This window comes from Prionailurus viverrinus, chromosome B1 (assembly GCF_022837055.1).
Source record: "Prionailurus viverrinus isolate Anna chromosome B1, UM_Priviv_1.0, whole genome shotgun sequence".
In the NCBI taxonomy this organism is placed as follows: domain Eukaryota; kingdom Metazoa; phylum Chordata; class Mammalia; order Carnivora; family Felidae; genus Prionailurus; species Prionailurus viverrinus.
The window spans coordinates 157,010,538-157,036,200 of record NC_062564.1 but is presented as its reverse complement, the minus strand read 5'-3'; the positions used below and the strand labels follow the sequence as shown (position 1 = coordinate 157,036,200).

General features: G+C 34.3%; 1 pseudogene; it reads left to right on the top strand.

Annotated features, from left to right (window-relative positions):
- The first annotated feature begins 12,023 nt into the window (after positions 1 to 12,023).
- On the top strand, positions 12,024 to 12,116 carry LOC125165062 (uncharacterized; annotated as a pseudogene).
- Positions 12,117 to 25,663: the final 13,547 nt, after the last annotated feature.

Below are 25,663 nucleotides of genomic sequence, written 5' to 3'. Positions count from 1 at the left end.
TCTTCACATATTATTTTATCAGGAATATTTTTGCTTAGCTGTTGTTTTACACTTACTGCCTGAGATAAAATTTCTTTTAATCTTGGATCTAAAAATATAGCAATGGAGAAATTTAATTGGTTTCAATATAACAAACCTCCAAATTCCCACATGCATCTCAGCTTTCATTCCATGCACATTAATTTAGCATGTTCTGTGAAGCAAACTTTTGGGACACTCCTTATAGCAGACAGAATGTAAGAAATACTTTTGGTCTCAAGTCACACTCATTTGGTTATTTCTTTAGCAGATTCCAACAAATAAACTATGTTCTCTATAAGCAAGCTGTCTTGAAAGTTGGCATTGTTATTGGCAGAGTATGGTGTTAAATCTTTAATTCACTCTTCGTTAAAAAATGTGATCACTTCTATTCCATCTTGTTTGAACATCTGATATCTGACAAAGCAGTTCCATCATCTATTTTATATCTTATAAATGTGTCTGGATTAAGTAGTGCTAAGTATTTTCCTGCTTAAGGGCAGTACTTTTGTTACATGAGAATGTGTTATAATTACTCTAACATACAATTGAAGAATGTGAAAAAATACTCATCATCTGTTTATTTACATGTCACTCCTAGGTTTTACCACATTTACTTCATTGTCAGTCACAGTTGTATGACATTTGTTTCACTGATTTTCCATTCGATAAATAGTTCATCAATCAGATTCACGCAGTTGTTAGCTATGTGAGACCTAAAAGTTTCTTACCAAGTAAACGAGAAGAATTAAATACTTCACAACTCAGCATAATAAAACTTAAAACATATGTATGGTTGTATCTTTATGTCTAAATTTGTTATTAGGAAAATAAGAAAAATACCAATTCAATAATATTTCTCACACTTTGTTGGTACATACAGCAGAATGTGAATCAAGAACTAGTGTTTCTGTACCAGTTTCAAAGATAGAGTTCTGTTACTTGGAATTTATAGCTTGGGTTAAACTAAAAATTCTTTGAAATTCATCCACAGAAAATGATTGACATTCTACTGCACTCAGTTCAATAAGATTTTGTTCAAAATATTTGACTTGATAGGCTTAAAAACATCAGAAAAAAATATTTCTAAATCACTTGTGGAAAAAGTTTCAAGTTTGATAAGTGAAAACAAAATATGTTTTTTAGTACATCATTTTTCTCTAATTTAAATTTTCTTCTTACTATCTTTTGTATCAGATGATTTATCATAGATGTTTTGGAATCTTTCTTCCTCATGATATTTTATAGTGGCATTCTGCTCTTAATTCATTTTCTCAACTTGTATAGAATTCCCAAAAAGGAATACTAAAGCCAAAGCAAAATTTTCATGCTTCCACAAATACATATTTATGCAAATACTCTCTCACTAGACTATGAGAATCATAAAGAAAGGGACTGCATTTTATTTCTCTCTCATTGTCAAGAATAGAGCATGATAGGCACTAAGCACTCAATGAACACTTGTTGACTAAAAAGATATATATGTTTAAAATGATACAGCATGATGTAATAGAAAAATAATACATTTGCTATATTTTTCCCTTTGCTAGTGTTGTGATATCGAACAATTTATTTAATATCTCCAAACAAATATTTCCTCATGTGCAGAATATTCCTGAAACTCCTTGAGTTGTTGTGATATTTTTAGTTATTTTAAAACACTAGCACAATTCTCGCCATCCAGGAGGTGCTCAATATGGCAACTAATAAGGAAGGGGGAAAAAATGAAGAATATTAATGTCTGCTTTATTAAAGAACTATTTGATGCCCAGTATATAAGCACATATTTAAGAATCTAATTTACTGAACAGAATTTATTAAGCTGAAACAAACAAACAAACAAAAACAGTATTCCTCCATTAAAATAAAAACTTTTTTCTTTGTCACAGGATAGCTCAGGATTACATATCAAACATCAGATATTTTCTAAGAAGTCTCTTGAAGTTTATCCATTTAACTCTTTGGTATCAAAAATTATCAAATCTCATGAACCCAAGGCCTGTAAATGAGTGTTCTGCATTTGGGTCATGTTTCTGCCAAATTATTAGGAAAGCCCATAAATCATTATATTATCTCCTCACAGTCTCTCTTATTTATAATAATTAGTAGGGCTATTTCTTAGCTTGCAACAGCAAACTCAAAGGAATCTTTCCATTTATGTGAGTTCTGCAGTCTTCTAGATTTATCTGAGAAATGACTTTAATTACTCACATTCTTCATTTTTCCAATTCCCTTAAGTATTGCAAAAGGACATTAGTCAGAACGATGTTCCCAATATTAATATACCTATCACTCATTGCAATTTCCTCAGTCTTCATTTCTGGTACCAATCACTTTTTGTATAAATACTAATTAGATTCAGGTACAAAAAATATGCAAATATCTAAGTTAATGAGACCTGCTATACAAAGCCTCTAGTAAATATTTCCCTATTGATATTTCAGTGGGTGATTTTCCCACCAAATATATATGTAGCTCCAAATTATTTTGGGTGAAATTTAGGGCACTAGATCCCCAGTAATCTAACCCTATACAATTCAACAACCACTTTCAATTGTCAGCTATCTTAATTGCCTAATATTTATACAATCTAAACAATATGCTGATGTTGAGGATTGCTCAATTTTATTTTTTTATGAATTCTTTTAAAGTTTATTTTTTTTATTTTGAGAGAGAAGGAGGGAGGGAGGGGCAGCGAGAGGGAGGGAGAGAAAGAGAGAAACAGGTTCCATGCTGCCAGCACAGAGCCAGACACAGGGCTCAAGCTCACAAAACTGTGAGATCACCACCTGAGCCAAAACCAAGAGTCTGTGACAGTTCACCAACTGAGCCACCCAGGTGCCTCAAGGATTGCTCAGTTTTAAAATGTCATTTGTTTCCTTAATGGTAGAGACAAATTAGCTCTCTTACAAACACTCCCTCAGTACTCTTCTTTGCATTCTTCAAATGTGTATATATAAATATCTACATAAATATATGACAAAATTATGTTAAATTGTTGGTTAATATTTACATTCTTTGACTATGGAAGTATTGATTGATATTTTGGTTAGGTAATATTTTCCCCATAATTCTGACACTGATGCTCCCTGTATTTCTAATTTCTAGATATAGCAGCTGAGAATTTCTAGTATCAGGTTCATGATAATTTATATGAACCAGTTTTTTTTTCTTCCTGAAAACATTTAGAATCTTCTCCCCAGGCTCTACTTTCTACAATTCAAAAAGATTTTTACCAATTTTCCATGATCTCATTTTCTAGAACTCTTAAAACTTGAACATATAATATTCTGAATTGATCATTTAATTTTTCTATCTTTTCTTGAATTTGTTTCTATTTCATCTAGTGCATTTTTATTCAAAACTAATGCATCTTCATTCAAAACTATTACTAAATGCTTGATTTTCACTATTTTTTTTCAAATTGCTCTTTCCTGTTTTGATTCCATTTTATAATGTGTAAGTCATTTATGGGTGAAAGTCTAATTCTCTATCTCCTCAAATGGATTTTTTTCTTTATATTCTGAAGTTCTTTTGCTGTCTCTGTTATCTATTTACTCTCCAGTTCCTTTAATGTGTATGTTTGTTTCTAAATAACTCACATCTAGAAAACATAAAGAATTCTTACAAATCAGTCAGGAAAAGAAAACACTAAATTAAAAGTGGGTGAAATACTTGAACAAAAACTTCCAAAAAGAATATTCCCAAATAGCTAATAATTATATGACTAGTGTTCAGTGTCAATCATGAGAGAAATGAAAAATAAAGTTTCTAAACCTCAGTGTGATACTCCTACACACTCCCAAATACCAAAAATTAAAGGTTGACAATAACAAGTGTTGATAAGAATGTGTAACCATATAAACTTGCAGTAGAATAGCTTCCATTTTGGACAGCCATGCCACACTTGACTAAAGCCTACAAGATGCTATTTAAAACTATAATTTTTTTTTGTCTACTTGTTTTATGTTGCAGGAATGCTGGTAGTCAGGCCCCTACTGCTAGTGTATATAATCACTTCTTTTTTGTAGTGTTAAGAGTTTTTACTTAACATGCTTTGATATGTCATTTAGCACACTGACCACTAATATCTCCAGTATAGACTATTCCATTTATTATCATAAAATAACCCTCTTTGTGTTGTCGATTTCTTTCTTTCTCAAATACTTTATCAGATACAAATGTTGATCCTGTTGCTTTAAGCATGAATGTTTGCTTATTATTATTTTGTTCCTTTAAGTTTTCTATGTTCATTTGTTTATGTGTCTGTCATTTTTTAATGTTTATTTATTTTGAGAGGGGGAATGAACAGAGAGGGAGAGAGAATATCAAGCAGGCTCTACACTGAGACAAAATCAAGAGTCAGATGCTTAACTAACTGAGCCACGCAGGCACCCCTGTGTCTCATTCTTAACATAATCTGAACAGTCTTTTCCTTCAACCCCTTTATCTTTATTTTAAATACTCACTCAACTGCCAATTTAAGTATCCATTCACTAGCCTACCCACAAACACATAACCAAACAAAACATTGCTCTGGAGTCAGATCTCAGTGAGATCTTTAGACTACATTTCTTAATAAGAGATTACAATATCTTGTCCTTTTACTTTCTTTGTTTTCTGCTTTCTACTTAGAATCTTTTTTTTTCCCAACAATTTGGAATAGGCAACTGGAATTGAACTAATTCTTTGGCTAGGAATTCAGAATATTTCATGATACTGCTTTCAGTCTTATTTCATCAAGCCAGAAGAATGGTACCAACATAACCAAAGTGAGACTGTTAAACATGGTACTTCACAAAGAGTGACTTTAGCGTCATGGAATCGTAAGTCATTCCTTTTTTCTCTCCCCTTTTTTTGTTAACAATTACCATAACTGAACAAAACTGCCTCAGCAAATTACACTAAGGGACTTAACAGTAGTCTTGCTCACCTGTGAATCTGAAAATAAATAAGACCTCAGTAAGGGCTGTGGACCCAAGGGAGTTGACAAACCTGCCCCACCCCTACTTGCAGCAATCAGGGGAAAAAAACCTGGACAGACACCCATAGGTGAAAGAGAAATTTTAGAAGTTCATATTGCCTGAGAAGAGATTCCAACATGACACTGGTGTGATGAAAAAAAAAAAAAAAAAGTCTGGATACAGAGGAGAGAGATGAACTCTCCAGAGCTACCCTTGCCCAGGGTGACATTTCAAGGACGAAGTTGTTTGGCAGGTAGCAGCAACCTCTCCCATAGAGGAGGTGGAAAGTGAATTGGTAACTGCTTGGTTATCCAAGTTGTGTGGATTGTGGCTGGGAAAAAAAAAAACATTTCTCTTTAGCAACACCCTGATTTCTGAAGAGCAACCACTGTAATTGGGGGATAGGAGAATAAAGAGAAAGAAGTAGAGAAAAGTATCAAAGGATATTAAAGGAACCCATTTTCTGCTGTCTGCTTCAAGACTTCAACAGGAAGTCTGCTCACAAACCTCTGGGAATGCCCCACTAGAAGATCTCCTCACCAGGTCTGTTGGCACTCCTAAAGTTCCACATAATAAATGCACATCTCCCTACACTCTGGGGACAGCTCCTTATGTATTCTACCCAATGCATTCAGGAGAGGGAGTGTTGGTAGACAGGGAGCTTATTCAGAAAATAAGCAATGATCAGTGGCCAAGGAAGAAGCCACAAACCTGAGCTATAGTGCTACCTTTTGGAATACAAAAGAAAGGATTCTTATAGCCAGCCTGATGAATTATAAGAAACAAAACAAAAGTTTATTCAAGAAAATATCTATTCCAGGGGCGCCTGGGTGGCTCAGTTGGTTGAGCATCCAACTTTGGCTCAGGTCATGACCTCACAGTGTGTGAGTTCGAGCCCCGCGTCAGGCTCTGTGCTGACAGCTCAGAGCCTGGAGCCTGCTTCGGATTCTGTGTCTCCCTCTCTCTCTGCCCCTCCCCTGCTCATGCTCTGTCTCTCTCTGTCTCAAAAATAAATAAGAACATTTTTTAAAATCTTTAAAAAAAAAAGAAAATATCTATTTCAAATGCAAAAGCCAGAGCACATAGTGACAAACAATATTTAAAAATCAAGAAAATATGGTATCACAAAAAGAATATGATAATTCAACATGGATCGCAAACACATACACAGACTAATAAAGAATTCAAAATAGTGGTTATGAAAAAAATTCAAAAAGCTACATGAAAACTCAGAAAAACAATTCAATGAAATCAGGAATAAAATTAATGAATAGAAACCATTCATTATCAAAGAGATTGAAATGGTAAGAAAGAGCCATATGGATACTGGAGCAGAAAAAAATCAATGAATGAAATGGAGAATGAGAAAGATTGCATCTGTATCAAGGCAGACCAGATGGAAGAAAGAATAAATGACTTGGAGTATAGGAATAAAGACAATTCAGTCAAAAGAAGAACGGGAACTAAGATTTTTAAAAGCCTATGAATACTATCAGATTCAATCAAAAAGAACATATCACAATAATTGGAATTCCAGAAAAAGAAGAGAGGGAGAAGACATAATTTAAAGAAATAATAGATAGTACATCCCAAATCTGGGGGAAGCACTTGTACATACAAGTCCTCTAAGCTAAAGAGCACCTCATTATTTTGATGCAAAAACATCTTCCCCAAGAGACATTACAATGAAACTGTCAAAAATCAATTTTAAAGAAAGAATCTTAAAGGCAGCCAGGGGAAGAAAAAAAGAAAGTAACCTACAAAGGAACCCAATTAGTCTATCAGCAGATTTCTCCGCAGAAACTCTACCCGCTAGGAGAGAGTAGAATGACATATTCAAAATGTTCAAAGATGTTGGTTTGCAAACTGGTTCCTGTACACAGAGGGAGAGACTTAAGAAATGCAAACCACTCCAGATTGGTAGGTGACAGATTTAATATGCAAGGAAACTTATGTGTCTTAGGTGTCTGCAAGATGAGTAGATCTGCACACCTGCCTACCAGAATCTTTTAAGTTTATATAGAAGCCTTAACTGAGTTCAGTCACATATACCATCCAGAGGGTCTCCAAACATAATGCTCTCTCAAGGGTGTGTCCTTGAAAAATGGTTCCCTCTGTGGGAACAGCGGGCAGAGCATACATTCTAAGGACAGGGGAGATAAGGAGCTTCCAATTGCCCAGGTCCAGCTCAGAGGTTAAGGAATAGTCACACCTTCTCAATTATTCCCTCCGATAGAGGAAAAAAAAGTTGCCAACACTGGACCTGCCTTGCAAGAAATGCTGAAAGGTGTTTTTTAAGCTGAAATGAAAAGACACTAATCACTGACACGTAAATATGTGAAAGTGCACAATAAGGTGAATAGACAGTCAAAAAACTGTAACACTATATTTGGATGGCATGTTAATTGCTCAACAATAGTATAAAAGTTAAAGAGTAGTAAAAATAACTATAGATAGTATAAATTATTAATGAATGTACAACATAAAATAGGTGAACTGTAACATAAATAATATAAAAGGGAGAAGTAAAAGGGTGGCATCTTTATAGCTGTTTGAAGATATGTTGCTACCAGACTAAAATGGACTGTTTTATCTATAAAATGTTTTATGCAATCCACAAGGTAACCAGAGAGCAAAAACTGAGAGTAGAGCCACAAAAGACAAAGAAACAAAGTAGAACACACCTCCACAAAAAATAACCAATTTACACAAGTAGGCAAAGACAGAGGAAAAAGAAACAATGGAAATACAAAATAATCAGAAATTAATAAGATGGCATTAGTAAGTCCTTACATATCAATAATTATTCTAAAGTAAATGTATTGAATTCACCAATCAAAAGGCACAGAGTAACTAGATGAATTAAGAAAAAAAGGGCCCAATATATGCTACCTACAAGAGACTCATTTCAGCTTTAAAGACACACATAGTTTCTAAGTGAAGGAATAGAAGAAGATATTCCATGCAAATGGAACCAAAAGAGGTAGTCATACTTAAACAAAATAGACTTTACTAGACTTTACACCAAAAATAGCAGCAAGAGACAAAGGAGGTCATTACATAATGATAAATGAATCAATACATCAGGATATAATAACTGTTAATATATACATACCCAACATCAGAGCACGTAAGTGTATTAAGCAAATGCTAACAGATATAAAGGAAAAATAGACAATAAGAAGAAGAAGCGACCTCAGCAATGGATAGATCACCCAGCAAAACAACAAGGAAATGCTGGATTGAATCATACTTTAGACAAAATGGGCTTAGATATTTACAGAACATTCCATGCAACAGCAGCAAAATACACATTCTTTTTAAGGGCAAAAAAAATATTCTTTAGGATAGATTATATGATAGGATACAAAACAAGTCTTAGTAAATTTAAGAATATTGAATCAAACCAATAACTCATTATGAACACAACAGTATGAAACTAGAAATGAACAGCAAGAGAAAAGCTGGAAAATCTATAAATATGTGGAAACTGAACATTACACATCTGAAAAACCAATGGGTCAAATAAAAAATTAAAAAAAATCAAATATCTGAAAAAGTGATGTTGTAAGAGTTTTGAGAGAAGAGTTTAAGCTATAAATGTTTATATTAAGAAATTAGAAAGATCCCAAATGAATACCCCAGCTTTACCCCTCAAGGAAGTGGGGGAGGTGGGGAGAACAATTTAAGTCCAAAGTTAGCAGAAAGAAGGAAATAATAAAGATCCAAATGGAAGTAAAGAGGGAGAAATAAGAAAAACAAAATAAAGTATCAATGAAACTACGGGCTGATTTTTCAAAAAGATAAAATTGATGATCCTTTAACAAACTAAAAAAAAAAGAAGAAGAAGAAGATTCAAACACATAAAATTGGAAAGAGGAGACATGCTGTAATGAGAAATCTATAGGATGATAAGAATCTACTGTGAATAATCATATGCCAACAAATTAGACATAAATTCCTAGAAATGCACGATATACCAAGATTACATCAGGAAGAGATAGAAAATCTGAACAGACCAATAATAAGTTAAAAGACTGAATTGGTAATTGAAACATCAGAGCCCAGAACTGCAGGGCCAGACAGCTTCACAACAGCTATCAAACATTTAAAGAAGAATTAACACTAATAATTTTCAAACTCTCCTCCCAAAATTGAAAAAGAAATACTTCCAAACTCATTCTATCAGACCAGCTTACCCTGATAACAAAGAAAGATAAGGACAGTATAAGAAAACTATAGACTAGTATTCTTGATGGATAGAGACATGAAAATTCTCAAAGTATTAGCAAACCCACACATTAAAAGGATTATATACTATGACCTCATGGAATTTATCCCTGGGATGCAAGGAGGATTCACATATAAAAAATTAATAAATGTGATACATCATATCAATAGAAAGATAAAAATCACATGATCATCTCAATAGGTACAAAAAATGCATGTAATAAAATACAACATCCTTTCATGATTAAAAAAAACAGGAACAAATTGGTTATTAGAAGGAACATAATTCAACATAATAAAAGCCATATGTGACAAACCCACAGCATATACAATGGTAAAAAATTGAAAGCTTTTCCTCTGTGATCAAGGTCCAAGACAAGGATTCCCACTCTCAACACTTTTATTCAGTAAAGTACTAGAAAACTAGCTAGAGGAATTGGGGCAAAATTGTCATTATTTGAGGATAATATGACTTTTACATAGAAAATCCAAAGTCTAAGCCAAAACCTGGTAGATCTAATCGATGAATTTTATAGAGTTACAGTATATAAAATCAACATACAGAAATCATTTGCAATTCTCTATGTTAATAATATCTGAAAAAGGAACTTTTTTTTCATTATAGCATCAAAAACAATTAAATACTTAGGAATAAATTTAACCAAGAAAGAAAATGCTCTCTATGACAAAAACTACAAGATTTTTTGAAATAAATCAAAGACAACACAAACAAATGAAAGGACATTCCATGTTCATGTATCTAAAGAATTAATATTGTTAAAATGCTCATACTACCCAAAGCCATCTACAACTCAAACACGAATTCCAACAACGCTCTTCACAGAGATAGAACAACCAATCCTCACATGGGTATGGAATAACCAAAGACCCTCAATACCCAAAGTAATTCTGAGAAAGAATAACAAACCAGGAGGCATCACACTTTCTAATTTCAAACTATGCCACAAAGCTATACTAATTAAAACAATATGGTACTGGCATAAAAATAGACATGTAAGTCAATGGAACAGAAGAGAGATCCAGAATTAAACTCCCATATATAATGTCAACTAATATATGACAAGAGAGATAAGATCAACCAATGGGGAAAGGATAGTCTCTTCAACAAATGGTGCTGAGAAGACTAGCACATGCAGAAAATAAATTTGAATCCTTATCTTACACTACTCATAAAAATTAACTCAAAACGAACGAAAGACTTAAACATAAGATATGACACCATAAAATGCCTAGAAGCAAGCACAGAAAAGAGGCTCCTTGGCATTAGTCTTGGCAATCGTTTTTTTGGATATGACACTAAAAGCACACACAACAAAAGCAAATATCAACAAATGGGACTACAATAAATAAAAAGCTTCTGCACATCAAAAGATATGATCAACATAATGAAATGGCAACCTATGAAGTGGGAGAAAATATTTGGAAACCATGTATCAGTTAAGGGATTAATATCCAAAATATATAAAGAACTCATACAACTCAATAACATAAAACAAAAACAAAAACCTGATGAAAAAAATGGGCAGAAGACCTAAACATTTTTTTCCCCAAATGACCAACAGGTACATGAAAAGGTGCTCAAATTCACTAATCACCAGGAAAACGCCAATCAAAATCACAGTGAAACATTATGTTACACTGTTAGAATGGCTATACTCAAGATAGCATGAAGTGAGGATGGACAAAAAGGGAACTTTTTGCTTGTGCACTATGGGAATGTAAACTGGTACAGCCATTATGGAAAAAAATATGGAGATTCCTCAAAACATTAAGAAAAAAAAGAAACTATCATGCAATCTAGCAATTTCACTTCTGGTTATACATGAAAAGAAAATGAAAACAGGACATGAAAGGGATATATACACCTTCTTTGTTGATTTCAGACTTATTCACCATAACCAAGATGTGGAAAAAACCTAAGGACCCATCACTGTGTGAATGGATAAAGAATTGTGCTATATATATCCACAATGGAATATTTTTTAGCCATGAGAATGGAGATCCAGCCATTTGTGCCAACATAGATGGATCCTGAAGACCTTATGAGAAGTGAGATGAGTGGAACAGAGAAAGACAAATACTATCTGATATTACTTATAAATGAGGCCTAAAAAAGCTAAACTTGTAAGAACAGAAATTGAAATGAGGTTACCAGGGTCTTGGGTGTGTGACAGAATTGGAGAGATGTTGCTTAAGGAAACGAACTTGCAATGAGTAAAGAAATTCTACAGACCTAATGCATTAGTAGTGAAAACAGACTACAATTTTGAATTATAATCATTAGACTTGCTGGGACTAAATCTCAATATTTCCAATGACTGAAAAGAAAAAAAATCAAGATGTGACTGAAATACTAATTATTGCTACATTAACAATCATATGACACTATGTAAATGTCTCAGGTCAACATGTTGTACACCTTAAATGTATACAAGGTCATACATCACATATATTTTAATTGAAACAAAAACAAAAACTTGGCACCTCAGCACAGGACAGAGCCCTTCTCTCATGTCACTTTTCTAGTGAAGGTAGTCAATCAAAACTGCAATGTTAAAACATCCCTGTGAAATAATAGTTTTCTATATCTAAAGGTGTTTTGTGAATATGTGTCAGAGATGGAAGATGATGCTCTTTTGTCCTTTTTTCCTACCTAGACAATGTCCTTTTATTCCTTATCCATGTTTGTTTATATTGATTTAGATTATAAAAATGCTGAAATAAATATTACATATATATTTTGCACATTTGTGTGAGCATTTCTATAGGATAATTTTGAGAAAATTGTGGGTGCTCCCTTCACCAGTACATATACTAAAATTGGAAGGATATGGAGAAGATTAGCATGCCCCCACACAAACTCGTGAACTGTCTATATTTTTTATAAGACATAAATTTTTAAAAAGAAAGAAAAAATTGTGGGTGATAGGGTATATATATATACTTAAGGCTTTTAATAGATTCAAACTGGTCTTTCATTTATCCTTTGAGGGTCCATGTAGGAGTATCACATTGAGGTGTTATTTTGAATTTATTTTGCTTTTACAATTCTGCAAAGCTTTCTTTTTACCTTTATCAATGACATAAAAAGTACTTTTTGTGTGTGTCTGATTTAATTTTATGAATTTACTTAATATTTGCCCTAATGTTTTTTGTTTGTTTTTCAATGACACAAAGACAAAAGAGAAAGAAAAAATCAACTACCAACTAGATTTGACATTACAAATAGAAGTTTGGATTTAATACACCTAGGGTGTCAGAATTAGAACCATATAATGCCCAGGCCCTACTCTCAATATTCTGATTCAGTTGTCTTGAAATGATGTCTAACCTTCAGTAGTTAAGTTCCCCAGGTAATTCTAATGTGAAACCTGCTCTAAAAATCACTGATCAGCTCATGCTCCATCTCTACTCTCCAAAGAAAAGTGGTATTCTTGATAATGATAAAGGATCTTTGAGAGACAAAAGAGCTACGTTTGAAAAAACTACTTGATAGAAGATATTGAACGAGTAATTTTAGATATTGGGCAAGTAATTTAAGCTTTTTTGGTCTCAATTTTTATCTATAAAATCTAAAATATATTCAATGTCCACCTCATTGTTTGGAGGTGTATATAAGGTAATTTGTATTATATTTTTGTTGTACTGATAGCTCTTAGTTATAGTCTATTCATTAAATCATGTTTTTCTATTACTTCCCTAAGTATTGAGTACTTACTATATACCACATATTACTGATTATTAGAAAACAAAATGAGCCTAATGCCCTTTGAGAGCCTAGATTCTAGAGTTGGGGAAAAAATTAAAAATAAATAAATAAATAGATAACATAATGGTAGGTAGCATTAAGTGCCATGGAGAAAAAATAAGCAGTGGGAATAAAATTAAAAAGTGAGAGGGATTATCATTTTAGTTTGGATAATCAAAAAACTGTTGTGGAGGTAATATTTGTATAAATACCTCAACAAGTTGAGGCAATAAGCCACTGGGATATCTGCATAGAATGTTTCATTCAGAGATGACAATGAAAAAGCCCTGAGGTGGATGTTGTTTCTGTTGTTTGGTTGGTTTTTGGTTTTGGTTTGGAGTTCTGGGTTTTCTTGTTTTGGTTTGTTTTTGAGATTAGCTAGTAAGCTAGGAACCTAATGTAGCCTGAAAAGGAATATTTACACTGCTTTTTATTAAAAGTAGAAAGAAATCACTGCAGGTCTTTGAAAAGTTGAATAATGTAAACCAACTTTCCTTTTTTTTTTTAAGTATTATGGGAGTGGTGTAAAGGGCAAGAGGGCATAGAGTTAGAAGTCTCTCACTGTGTTATTTTGACTAGAGTAATATTGGGGAAGGTACTGAGAAATAATTTCAAAGGTATATTCTGAAACGAGAATCAACTTGCTTTGCTATTGGATAAGATACATGGTTGAAAATAAAAAACCTGACAAATCCCCAATTTCCTAAAACTCCAAGTTTTATAATATACTAAGGAATAGACTTGATTTACATACTTATCCCAATGTTAAAATAGCCCATCAGATTCAGTCACATTACGCCCATTTTGCAAATTAGGAAAGATTTCAGAGAACTTTAGTTTTTGTGCATCACACAAAGCATGAGTTGTTTGTTTCATTTTGTGTTTACTCCACATTCTTGATATTATGAGGAGTGATAAAACTGTTACTGTATTTTAAATGTTATTTTCACTTTGCTGATACTGTTTTCAACCTCATTTTCAATGATGTCATGAGGTGGTAGTAAGAATGGGGAAACTCAAAACCAGGTGAGATTATAAACAGAAATTCAGATCCAAGAGGCATAAGAAGTAGACAGATAATGATCTGTACGTTGTTGTTTCTGAAGTGTACAGAGTGAGTTACGTGGTAAACTCTGAAAAGATAGGCTGGGGCCTCTGGGAGAGATTTGTCCACCATAATGAGAAACATAGACTTGGCCTTTGCACCAGTTATTCTCTCAAAACCAAAATCTTTTGTGGTATATATTAAGGTCAAAAGTCTTGAAATTGCTAACTGCTTGACAGACTAGGAGAAATCACAAAAAAATGAGTTAATTATTTAAAGCTATGTATATTACAACAAAAAAATCACTTTAGAACTTACCAAAACGAATCACAACTATTACAAATATTGCCATTTGTTGCCCAATTTAAGCTTCATTTTTTTTTATCCTTGGATTGATATAATTTACTGAAGAAAAATTACCTCTAGTTCCTTTCTTTAGTATTTCAAAGGTCAATAATTAATTGTTGTGGATTAATACATAAATTATAGTCCTTAAAAGTCTACCAGTTTCAACTTTTTTATGTTTAAACATAGAATCTGTTTTAACTTTCCAGGAATCTGTCAAAACTTTGAGTATGGTTTAACTACCATGGTAACTGGCAACCGAGTCTGCTAATATAAGTCAAAAAGTTACAACTAGTTGCTTGAAGAAAATATTTGACTCTTTTCTCTCTTTCTCTGTATCTCCATAACTTTAAATTTTTCTGACAAGCAGCACATAATTTCTTTGGAGTGGATACTCCTTATATAAGGAAATCACAGTAAAGAACATGAAAATAGTTGACAACAATGACCAGATTTTCACACATTCCATCTATTTTAAGATTGTTGCTAAGTCTCAGCACAGCTGTTTTTCCAGAGTATAAAGAAATAATTCACCATTCTCATGCTATTGATACACTGTACCACTCTCTTTTGCTGTCCAAATGAACTTAAGTCTTCCATGTCATGGATTGGTATAATAGCAAACCTCTATTTTGGCCTCTGTGTGTTACACTTTATGAAATACTTTAGTGTTGTTTGCTTTGGTTTGGTCAGCTGTCTTCTACACTTAAAAAAAGGAATCGCAAAATAAGTGGTATTATTTATGACTTAAGAAGCTTGGCTTCTGGGATACTTATTAACATGAAAAAGTCAAGTCTGTTAACAAAGGAGAGAGTTAAAATAATTGTTCATTGTTCTGTTGTACACTGAAAGTTTTCCTCAGCTGATCACCTGTATCGCTATTATTTTAGCACAGTGTTATGGACTTGCAGCTAACTCTCCAGTTCTGATAAAGTCTGAGGCATTAGCCTATGCTAAAATATAAAGCTATTTCATATTTTAGGTGTTATTTTCATTCTTGTCATTTGATACTTTTAAGCTTTGTAATAGGTCGTATTGTCTCTCTCTCCTCCATTAACACCTCATTCCATGGAAGTTTTATTAGCTATTTTGAACCCAACTCATAATGGAATATGGAACACTGGAGTGTTATTGTTACAAAATGATCTCAAAGTGGCATCATGACATGCTCTAATCCATCTCTTGGGTTCTCTGGAAATGCCCCTAAGTGAAGGGGACTGGCAAAACCCCTCACAGCATATACAGGTACAAAAGAAGGATGTGTGAAGAAAGCATGACCTCTCTCCCAGGAACCAAAAGTTTATGAGGCTGAACCAGTATATGACAGAGATTATTATAAGATGAAACTAAAGAAATAAGCTGGAATCAGAGCTTGCAAGATCTAACAGTGCATACAAGGAAACCTCAGATGTCAGGATTTGGTCCTAGACCACTGCAATAAAGCAAATTACACAATAAAGTGAGTCAAATGAATTTTTTGGTTTCCCAGTAAATACAAAAGTTACATTTACACTATATTGTAGTCTATTAAATATGCAACAGCATTATGCCTAAAACACAATATACAAACATTATTTTAAAAACATACTTTATTGCTAAGAAAGGCTAACCATCATCTGAGCTTTTAGCAAGTTGTAATCTTTTTGCTGGTGGAGGACCTTGCCTCAACATCAATGGCCACTGAGTGATCAAAGTAGTAGTTGCTGAAGGCTGGAGTGGCTGTAGCTATTTCTTAAAATAAGACAATGAAGCTTGCCACATTGATTGATTATTTATTTAACAAATGATTTATCTGTAGCATGAGATGCTGTTCTTTCACCCATAGTAGAACTTCTGTGAAAATTGGAGTCAATCCTCTCAAACCCTGCCACTACTTTTATCATCCAAGTTTAGGGGATATATTAATCCTTCATTGTCATTTCAATAATCCTCACAGAATCTTCAGTAGGAACAGATTACATTTCAAGAAACCCCTTTCTTTGCTCATCCATGAGAAGCAACGCCTCATATGTTCAAGTTTTGTCATGAGTTTGCAGCTAGCTATTCAGTAACATCTTCAGGCTCTGCTTCTAATTCTAGTTATCTTGTTATTTTCACCACATCTGCAGTTACTTTTGTCACAGAACTCTCTAACCTCTCAAAGACATCCATGAGGGTTGGAATCAACTTCTTCCAAACTCCTGTTAATGTTGATATTTTTACTTTTTTTCTAGGAATTAAGAATGTTCTTAATGGCACCTAAAATGGTGAATCCTTTCCAGATGGTTTTCAATTTACTTTGGCCATATCCATCAGAGGAATAACTATCTATTGGAGTTATAGCTTCATGAAATACATTTCTTAAATTACAATATTTGAAAGTCAAAAGGACTCCTTGATCTATGGACTGCAAAATGGATGTTTTGTTAGGTATGAAACAACATTAATCTCGGTGTACCTCTCCACCAGAGTTCTTGAGTGCCCAGGTACATTGTCAACAGCTAGTAATATTTTGACAGACTTCTTGTTTTACCTGAGCAATAGGTCTCAACAGTGGGCTTAAAACATTCAGTAAACCATGTTGTAAAGAGATATGCTATCACCCAGGCTTTGTTGTTCCATTTATAGAGCACAGACAGAGGACATTCAGCATAATTCTTAAGGACCCCAGCATTTTTGGAATGGTAAATGAGCACTGGCTTCAACTGCAGGTCACCAGCTGCATTAGCCCCTAACAAGACAGTCAGCCTTGAAGCCTTGAGAGTCCCTTGAAGCTTTGAAACCAGGAATTGACTTCTCTCTAGATATGAAAGTCCTAGATGGCATCTTCCAATAGAAGGCTATTTTGTTTACATTGAAAATCTGTTGTTTAGTAGAGCCACCTTGATTAGTTGCCTTAGCTAGATCTTCTGCACAACCTACTATACCTTCTACATCAGCATTTGTTGCTTGATCTCATACTTTTTTGTTAGGGAGGTGGATTTTTCCCTTAAACTTCATGAACCAACCTCTACTAGCTTCATACTTTTCTTCTGTAGTTTCTTCCTTAAGTCTCTCAGCCTTTATAAAATTGAAGAAAGTTAGGGCCTTGCTCTGGATTAGACTTTGGTTTAGGGAATGTTGTGACCGGCTTGATCTTCTGTCCAGATTCCCAAAATATTTTTTTCCATATCAAGAATATAGTTGTTTCACTTTCTTATCATACATGTGTCCACTGGAACAGCACTTTTCATTTCCTTCAAGAACTTTTCCTTTGCATTCACAACTTGGGTAAGTGCACAAAAGGCTAGGTTTTTGGCATTATCTTGTCTTTCGACGTGCCTTCCTCACTAAGCTTAATAATTTCTACATGTTGATTTAGAGTGAGAGATGTGTGGCTCCTTTCACTTGAACACTTAGGGACCACTGTAGGGTTTTTAATTAGTCTCACTTTAATATTGTTGTACCTCAGGAATTACGGAGGCCTGAGGAGAAGGAATGAGATGTGGGAATAGCCAGTTGATGGAGCAGTCAGAACACACCCCGTTGATTAATTTCACTGTTTTATATGGGTGCAGTTCATTGTACCCCAAAACAGTTAACATAGTAACATATAAGATCACCGATACAGCTCACCATAAAAATATAGTAACTATTAAAAAGTTTGAAATACTGTCTCTTTCCCTATAAAGAAAAAGAAACACTGCTCCCAATAAATTAGCAAGGAGGATAAAGAGAAAAAAAAACATTGAGATATTGTGAGAACTAACAAAATGTGCCACAGAGACATGAAAGAGCAAATGCTATTGGAAAAATCATGCTAACACAGTTGCTCAATGCAGGGTTGGCACATAACTTCATTGTTTAAAAAAAACACAATATTTACAAAGCACAACAAAGTGAAACACAATAAAATGAGATATGCCTGTATTAAAGATTTTTGTATTATTCTCAGAATATCAGGAAGCCACCAAAAGATTTCAGACTGAGAGACACATGATCTCAGTTTAGTTTTGGAAATGTCATTTTGGTTTTAGTGTAATAGGACAAGAGTAGTTGTGAGACAGTAATAGTCCAAATGAATAATAAATAAAGCCAGATTAGGCCATTTTTTGGACCAATATAAAGTTATTTCATAGCAATCAAAATCTTCCTACAGATTGAATTTTGAATCTACAGTCAAAAGAGCATCCTTTGACTTTAAGGACTTAGCATACACTAATATACAAATATAGGAAGTATAAGAGTTGTGGCTTAATAAATATATAGTTTTGTTCCAGGATAAAAAGTGTTCTAGAGATTACCTCACAACAGTGTGAATGTACTTGACACTACTTAACTGTATTTTTTTTTTGAAAAAAAAGGTAAGATAGTAAATTTTATGTTATGTTTATTTTACCAGAATTAAAATTTTTTAATCAAAAAAGGGGAGATATTTGTGAGTCACTTAATTTACAAAACACTTCTATGCATTGCTTTTTATATTTGATCTTACAAAGAAGGTAATACTAGTCTCATTAACAGATTAAATACTGAAACTCAGAGCAGTTAAATAAATTGCCTGAAGTAAAGTCGATTTTTAAATGGAAAAACTCCATTTTTTCCAGGATCTTTCATATATAATTATGTGTTGTTTCTACTATCGTAAAAAAGTTCTGGAAACATATTTTGGTTTGAGGAGAGGGTAGGGGAAGGTTTTACCATTGATTAAGAGTTAGAAAGCAAAAAAAAAAAAAAAGGAAAGGAAAGGAAAGGAAAGAAGGAAGAAAGAAAGAAAGAAAGAAAGAAAGAAAGAAAGAAAGAAAGAAAAGATTAAAATGTTAAAATTCAGGTAAGAATGAATAATTGTAAGTCTGGGGGTCTTGAAAACAAATTCATCCATTTAAGGTCATACTTTTACATGTGCTCCTCCCTGCCTGATATAATATAATCCCATTTAAAAAAAAAATTGTCTAGGAAGTGCCTGGGTGGCTCAGTTGGTTGAGTGTCTGACTTCAGCTCAGGTCATGATTTCACGGTTTGTGAGCTTGAGCCCCACTTCAGGCTCTGTGCTGACAGCACCACGCCTGGAGCCTGTTTCACAGATTCTGGGTCTCCCTCTCTGTCTGATCCTCCTCTGCCCATGCTCTGTCTCTGTCTCTCTCTCAAAAATAAACATTAATTTTTAAAAAAAACAATGTCTAGTGCTGACCCCAATACCCAAACCAATCTTGAGGAAAAAGAACAAAGCTGGAGGCATTATGGTCCCTTATTTCAAACTATATTACAAAGCCACAGTAATAAGAACAGTATGGTATTGGCATAAAAACAGCACATAGACCAATGGAATAGAATAGAGAGCCCAGCAATAATCCTATGTATATAGGATTAATTAATGACAAAGGAGACAAGAAGACACAATGGAAAAGGATAGTTTCTTCAGTAAACAGTGTTGGGAAAACTGGACAGCCATATGCAAAAGAATGAAACTGGAACAATTTTTTTCATCATACACAAAACTAACTCAAAATGGATTCAAGACTTGAGCATAAGACCTTAAACCATAAAACACATAGAATAAAACATAGGCAATAAGCTCTTTGACATAGGTCTTGGCAATAAATTTTTGGATTTAACACCAAAAGCAAAAGCAACAAAAGCAAAAGTAAGTAAGTGGGACTGCATCAAACTAAAAGGTGTGTGCACAGCAAAGGAATTGATCAACAAAATGAAAACACAACCTACTGAATGGGAGAACATGGTTGTAAATCATATACCTGATAAGGGGTTAAAATCCAAAACATATAAAAACTCATACAATTCAATAACAACCCAATTAAAAAATGGGCAGAAGTTCTGAATAGACATGTTTACAAAGAAGACATACTAATGGCCAACAGGTACATGAAAAAGTGCTCAACATCACTAATCATCTGAAAATGTTAATCAAAACCACAATGAGAGATCATCTCACACTTGTTAAAATAACTACTATAAAAAAGACGGGAAATAACAAGTATTGGTGAGAATGTGGAGAAAAGTGACCTCTCATACACTGGGAGTGGGAATGTAAATCGGTGCGGCCACCACAGAAAGCAAATGGCAGTTCCTCAAAAAATTAAACATAGAAGTACCATATCGTTCAGGATTTGCACTTCTAGGTATTTACCCAAAGAAAACAAAAACACTAATGCAAAAAGATACATGTACCACCAAGTTCACTGCAGCATCATTTATAATAGCCAAAGTATGGAAATAACCTAAGCATCCATCGATGGATGAATGGATATAGAAAATGTGTTTCACTTCAGACAACAAAAGGAAATCAAAGGCATCAAAATTGGCAAAGATGAAGTCAAGCTTTCACTTTTTGCAGATGACATGATATTATACATGGAAAATCCGATAGACTCCACCAAAAGTCTGCTAGAACTGATACAGGACTTCAGCAAAGGTGCAGGATACAAAATCAATGTACAGAAATCAGTTGCATTCTTATACACTAACAATGAAGCAACAGAAAGACAAATAAAGAAACTGATCCCATTCACAATTGCACCAAGAAGCATAAAATACCTAGGAATAAATCTAACCAAAGCTGTAAAGGATCTGTATGCTGAAAACTATAGAAAGCTTATGAAGGTAATTGAAGAAGATTTAAAGAAATGGAAAGACATTCCCTGCTCATGGATTGGAAGAATAAATATTGTCAAAATGTCAATACTACCCAAAGCTATCTACACATTCAATGCAATCCCAATCAAAATTGCACCAGCATTCTTCTTGAAACTAGAACAAGCAATCCTAAAATTCATATGGAACCACAAAAGGCCCCGAATAGCCAAAGTAATTTTGAAGAAGACCACCAAAGCAGGAGGCATCACAATCCCAGACTTTAGCCTCTACTACAAAGCTGTCATCATCAAGACAGCATGGTATTGGCACAAAAACAGACACATAGACCAATGGAATAGAATAGAAACCCCAGAACTAGACCCACAAACGTATGGCCAACTCATCTTTGACAAAGCAGGAAAGAACATTCAGTGGAAAAAAGACAGCCTCTTTAACAAATGGTGCTGGGAGAACTGGACAGCAACATGCAGAAGGTTGACACTAGACCACTTTCTCACACCATTCACAAAAATAAACTCAAAATGGATAAAGGACCTAAATGTGAGACAGGAAACCATCAAAACCTTAGAGGAGAAAGCAGAAAAAGACTTCTCTGACCTCAGCCGTAGCAATCTCTTACTCAACACATCCCCAAAGGTAAGGGAATTAAAAGCAAAAGTGAATTACTGGGACCTTATGAAGATAAAAAGCTTCTGCACAGCAAAGGAAACAACCAACAAAACTAAAAGGCAACCAACGGAATGGGAAAAGATATTCGCAAATGACATATCGGACAAAGGGCTAGTATCCAAAATCTATAAAGAGCTCACCAAACTTCACACCCGAAAAACAAATAACCCAGTGAAGAAATGGACAGAAAACATGAATAGACACTTCTCTAAAGAAGACATCCGGATGGCCAACAGGCACATGAAAAGATGTTCAGCGTCGCTCCTTATCAGGGAAATACAAATCAAAACCACACTCAGGTATCACCTCACGCCAGTCAGAGTGGCCAAAATGAACAAATCAGGAGACTCTAGATGCTGGAGAGGATGTGGAGAAACGGGAACCCTCTTGCACTGTTGGTGGGAATGCAAATTGGTGCAGCCACTCTGGAAAACAGTGTGGAGGTTCCTCAGAAAATTAAAAATAGACCTACCCTATGACCCAGCAATAGCACTGCTAGGAATTTAGCCAAGGGATACAGGAGTACTGATGCATAGGGGCACTTGTACCCCAATGTTCATAGCAGCACTCTCCACAATAGCCAAATTATGGAAAGAGCCTAAATGTCCATCAACTGATGAATGGATAAAGAAATTGTGGTTTATATACACAATGGAATTCTACGTGGCAATGAGAAAAAATGAAATATGGCCTTTTGTAGCAACGTGGATGGAACTGGAGAGTGTGATGCTAAGTGAAATAAGCCATACAGAGAAAGACAGACACCATATGGTTTCACTCTTATGTGGATCCTGAGAAACTTACCAGGAACCCATGGGGGAGGGGAAGGAAAAAAAAAAAAAGAGGTTAGAATGGGAGAGAGCCAAAGCATAAGAGACTGTTAAAAACTGAGAACAAACTGAGGGTTGATGGGGGGTGGGAGGGAGGAGAGGGTGGGTGATGGGTATTGAGGAGGGCACCTTTTGGGATGAGCACTGGGTGTTGTATGGAAACCAGTTTGACAATAAACTTCATATAAAAAAATTTAAAAAAAGAAAAAAAAGAAGAAAACGTGTTTCACACACGCACACAAACACACACAGTGGAATATTATTCAGCCATAAAAAATAACAAAATCTCGCTATTTGTGACAACATGGATGGATCTCGAGGGCATTATGTTACGTGAAATAAGTCAGAGAAAAACCAATACTGTATGATTATCATTCATATGTGGAATTTTTAAATGACAACAACAAAAAGCTTGTTGATACAGTGAACAGATTGGTTATTGCCAGAAGTGGGGGCCCAATGGGTGAAGTGGGTCAAAAAATACAAAATTCCAGTTATAACATAGATAAATCCTGGAGATGTAATATAGAAAGTATGGTGTCACATGGTGACAATAGTTAATACTGAATTGTGTATTTGAAAATTGCTAAAAGAGTACATCTTAAAAGTTTTCATCACAAGAAAAAAAATTGCAACATACTACATATAATGATAAATGTTAGACTTATTGTGATGATCATTTTGCAAAATATACAATTATCAATTCAATATGGCATACACCTGAAATTAGCATATGTCAATTATGTTTTAATTAAGACAAGAAAAAATACTTATTACTGAAGAAATACAAAATCACTTTCCTTATCATAAGGAAAATTATAAAGACTAGTGAAAGGAAAACAAATCAGTCTCAGGAAAAGAAGTAAAAAGCCTGTGGAAACAATGAACACCATTCAAATGAGAACAAACAGAGGCTAGATTTTCAGAGCTTGCTGTAGAAGAGAGTCAGCCACTGTCACTTACTTTTGACAGAGACTCAAATTCAGGGAAGAGAGTGGAAAAGCTTTAGAGTGACAAAAAGAAAAGAAAAAAGAATAAGGCTCAAGGTGTTTTGTGAATGAAAGTTGTTGGCATAGGAAACTTGATGAGGGCTACCTAGAAGTGGGGCATTGCATGTTCCTATGTGATTAGTTTGGGAGCATACACAGCTTTTTTTGGTTGATCCTGAGACACAAAAACTGGGGGAGATGTCAGTCACTAAGTCCTGAATATTCTGTCCTGTTTCAAAGGCTGTGATTTGGCGTCTTGGACTATGACATTATAGGTTCAAGTTCAACTGTCACATATGGTCTGTTGTATACTCATCCTCACAATTATATGGAAAATAGAGATTTCACATGAGAATAAATGTGAGAAAGTGAGCACACTACAAGTTTTTTATGTAGTGGGAAAAGTTTCAATAAGATCCAAATTCCAAGGTGACCTCAAAAGCCAATTGTGATGCCTATAATACCTAGAATATTTATAATTAAATAATGCTTTATTAAAACCAAAGTACACGGTCTTGGTCTAACAAGAAAAAAGGGAAAAAATAGTATCAGCAAGAAAATATATGGCTTTTATAAGTTATCCATATTTTATTAGAAGCAAGAATTCCAGCTTCCCATTCAAATACCTGTCAAGTTCTCAATTTCTGACTACTAGAAATTCCCACTATTAATTTAAGGAATAAATCTTCAAGTGTACACGATTTACAAAAAAAATATTATGTAAAAACTTAAGTTGAAATACATTCAATAGATTTCTAATATGAAGTTATTTTATGAAATATGTAGTCATTCAGTTGTCTCAAACCAACTTAGCTGCATTTTTCTTTACTGTTCAATGAGTCAATATATAATAAAAGTAGTTAAGAAACTTTTATAACTGTTATTGGAATATCATGTTAAAATCATTCCGGCTTAAGAATTAGTTTAAAGGAAACAATTTTTCTTTATATTCTCCATTCTTCCTCTATCCTGTTTTCCCTGTTCCTTCTCTCCAATTACCTCTTTTTCTTTTCCTCTTTCATTTACTGCCTTTTATTTCTCTCTCACTTATTTCTTCTTTCTTTGCTTCTTTTATTCTATCATAGAAACATTTTCCTTCTTTGTAATTACATTGGTCATGCTTTTTATGTTCTGTATTTTCTGATGTTTTGACATCTTGGGCCCTTGCTGACACAAAGAAACTGACATTCTTGAGTCTAGTCAATTTCTACAGCTAGCAATGGACTTGCCTGGGAGAGGGTCTTTCACTTGCAAATCAACAAGTCCAAAGCCTGTATCCTAACCATCTCATTTGTCTAGTTCTCACAGAGCTCCAATATTGAAGGACATTATCTCCCTGTCCTAATCACCTCAGGACAGGTGACAGACACCTAGAGACAGTCTTTATGCCTCAGAACCTGGTGAAATTATTCAAACTTGTCAATCCTAAACCTATTGACTTGTCTTCCCTTGCTTTTCCTGAAGAAACCACAAGAAAGGCCACTGTTACATCTTCTTCCTGCCCCTTCAGCCTCCTGCCTGACCCGGGTGTTTCCCCATGTGGTCCTGTATAGCATGGAGTGTCTTTCCTTTTGGTACCTGTGGGTAGCAAACTATCTCTTCAGTGGCAGTTGCCTCCTGATCTGTTGGCCTGATAATACCTGATTAATAACATCTACGTTTTAGAATTGTGGTATCTGATGTAAGAGGTGGCAGTAGATTGCTGAGTGAGTGGAAAAGAAGCTCACAATTTTTTATAGAATTTCTTTGAGTTCAAACAACTGATTGGTTTTCTGATGAATTCTCAAGCTGTGCATGTATATAGTCCTTAATGAGCACTAATGCCCTGACCTTGTTTGAAGAAAGCATTTTGAAGTGAATTTATGGTAGATAGAAAATTACACTTAAAGCATCTGGAGCACTTTTAATTTTCTTATACTCAGAAAATAATAGAGAATTACCAGACTTGCCCCTACAACTAGTTATGCATTTCTTCAGAAGAAATTGAATAGTCTCATTCTTCATAATAGCCAAGCTAGAGAAGTGCCCAAATAATTAAACCTCCTCCCTAAAAATGAAAAATTAAAGGCAAAGACATTTCACAAGAGACACATACACAAGAAAAGCATTCCGTAAGATTACCCAGAATAAACAGCATGTTAATAGAGACCATAAATTTGGCTGGTGTCTAAAACCAGCATTCTCTAAACATTTTTGATGGCCTATATCCTCAGTACAAAATCTTAAGCACA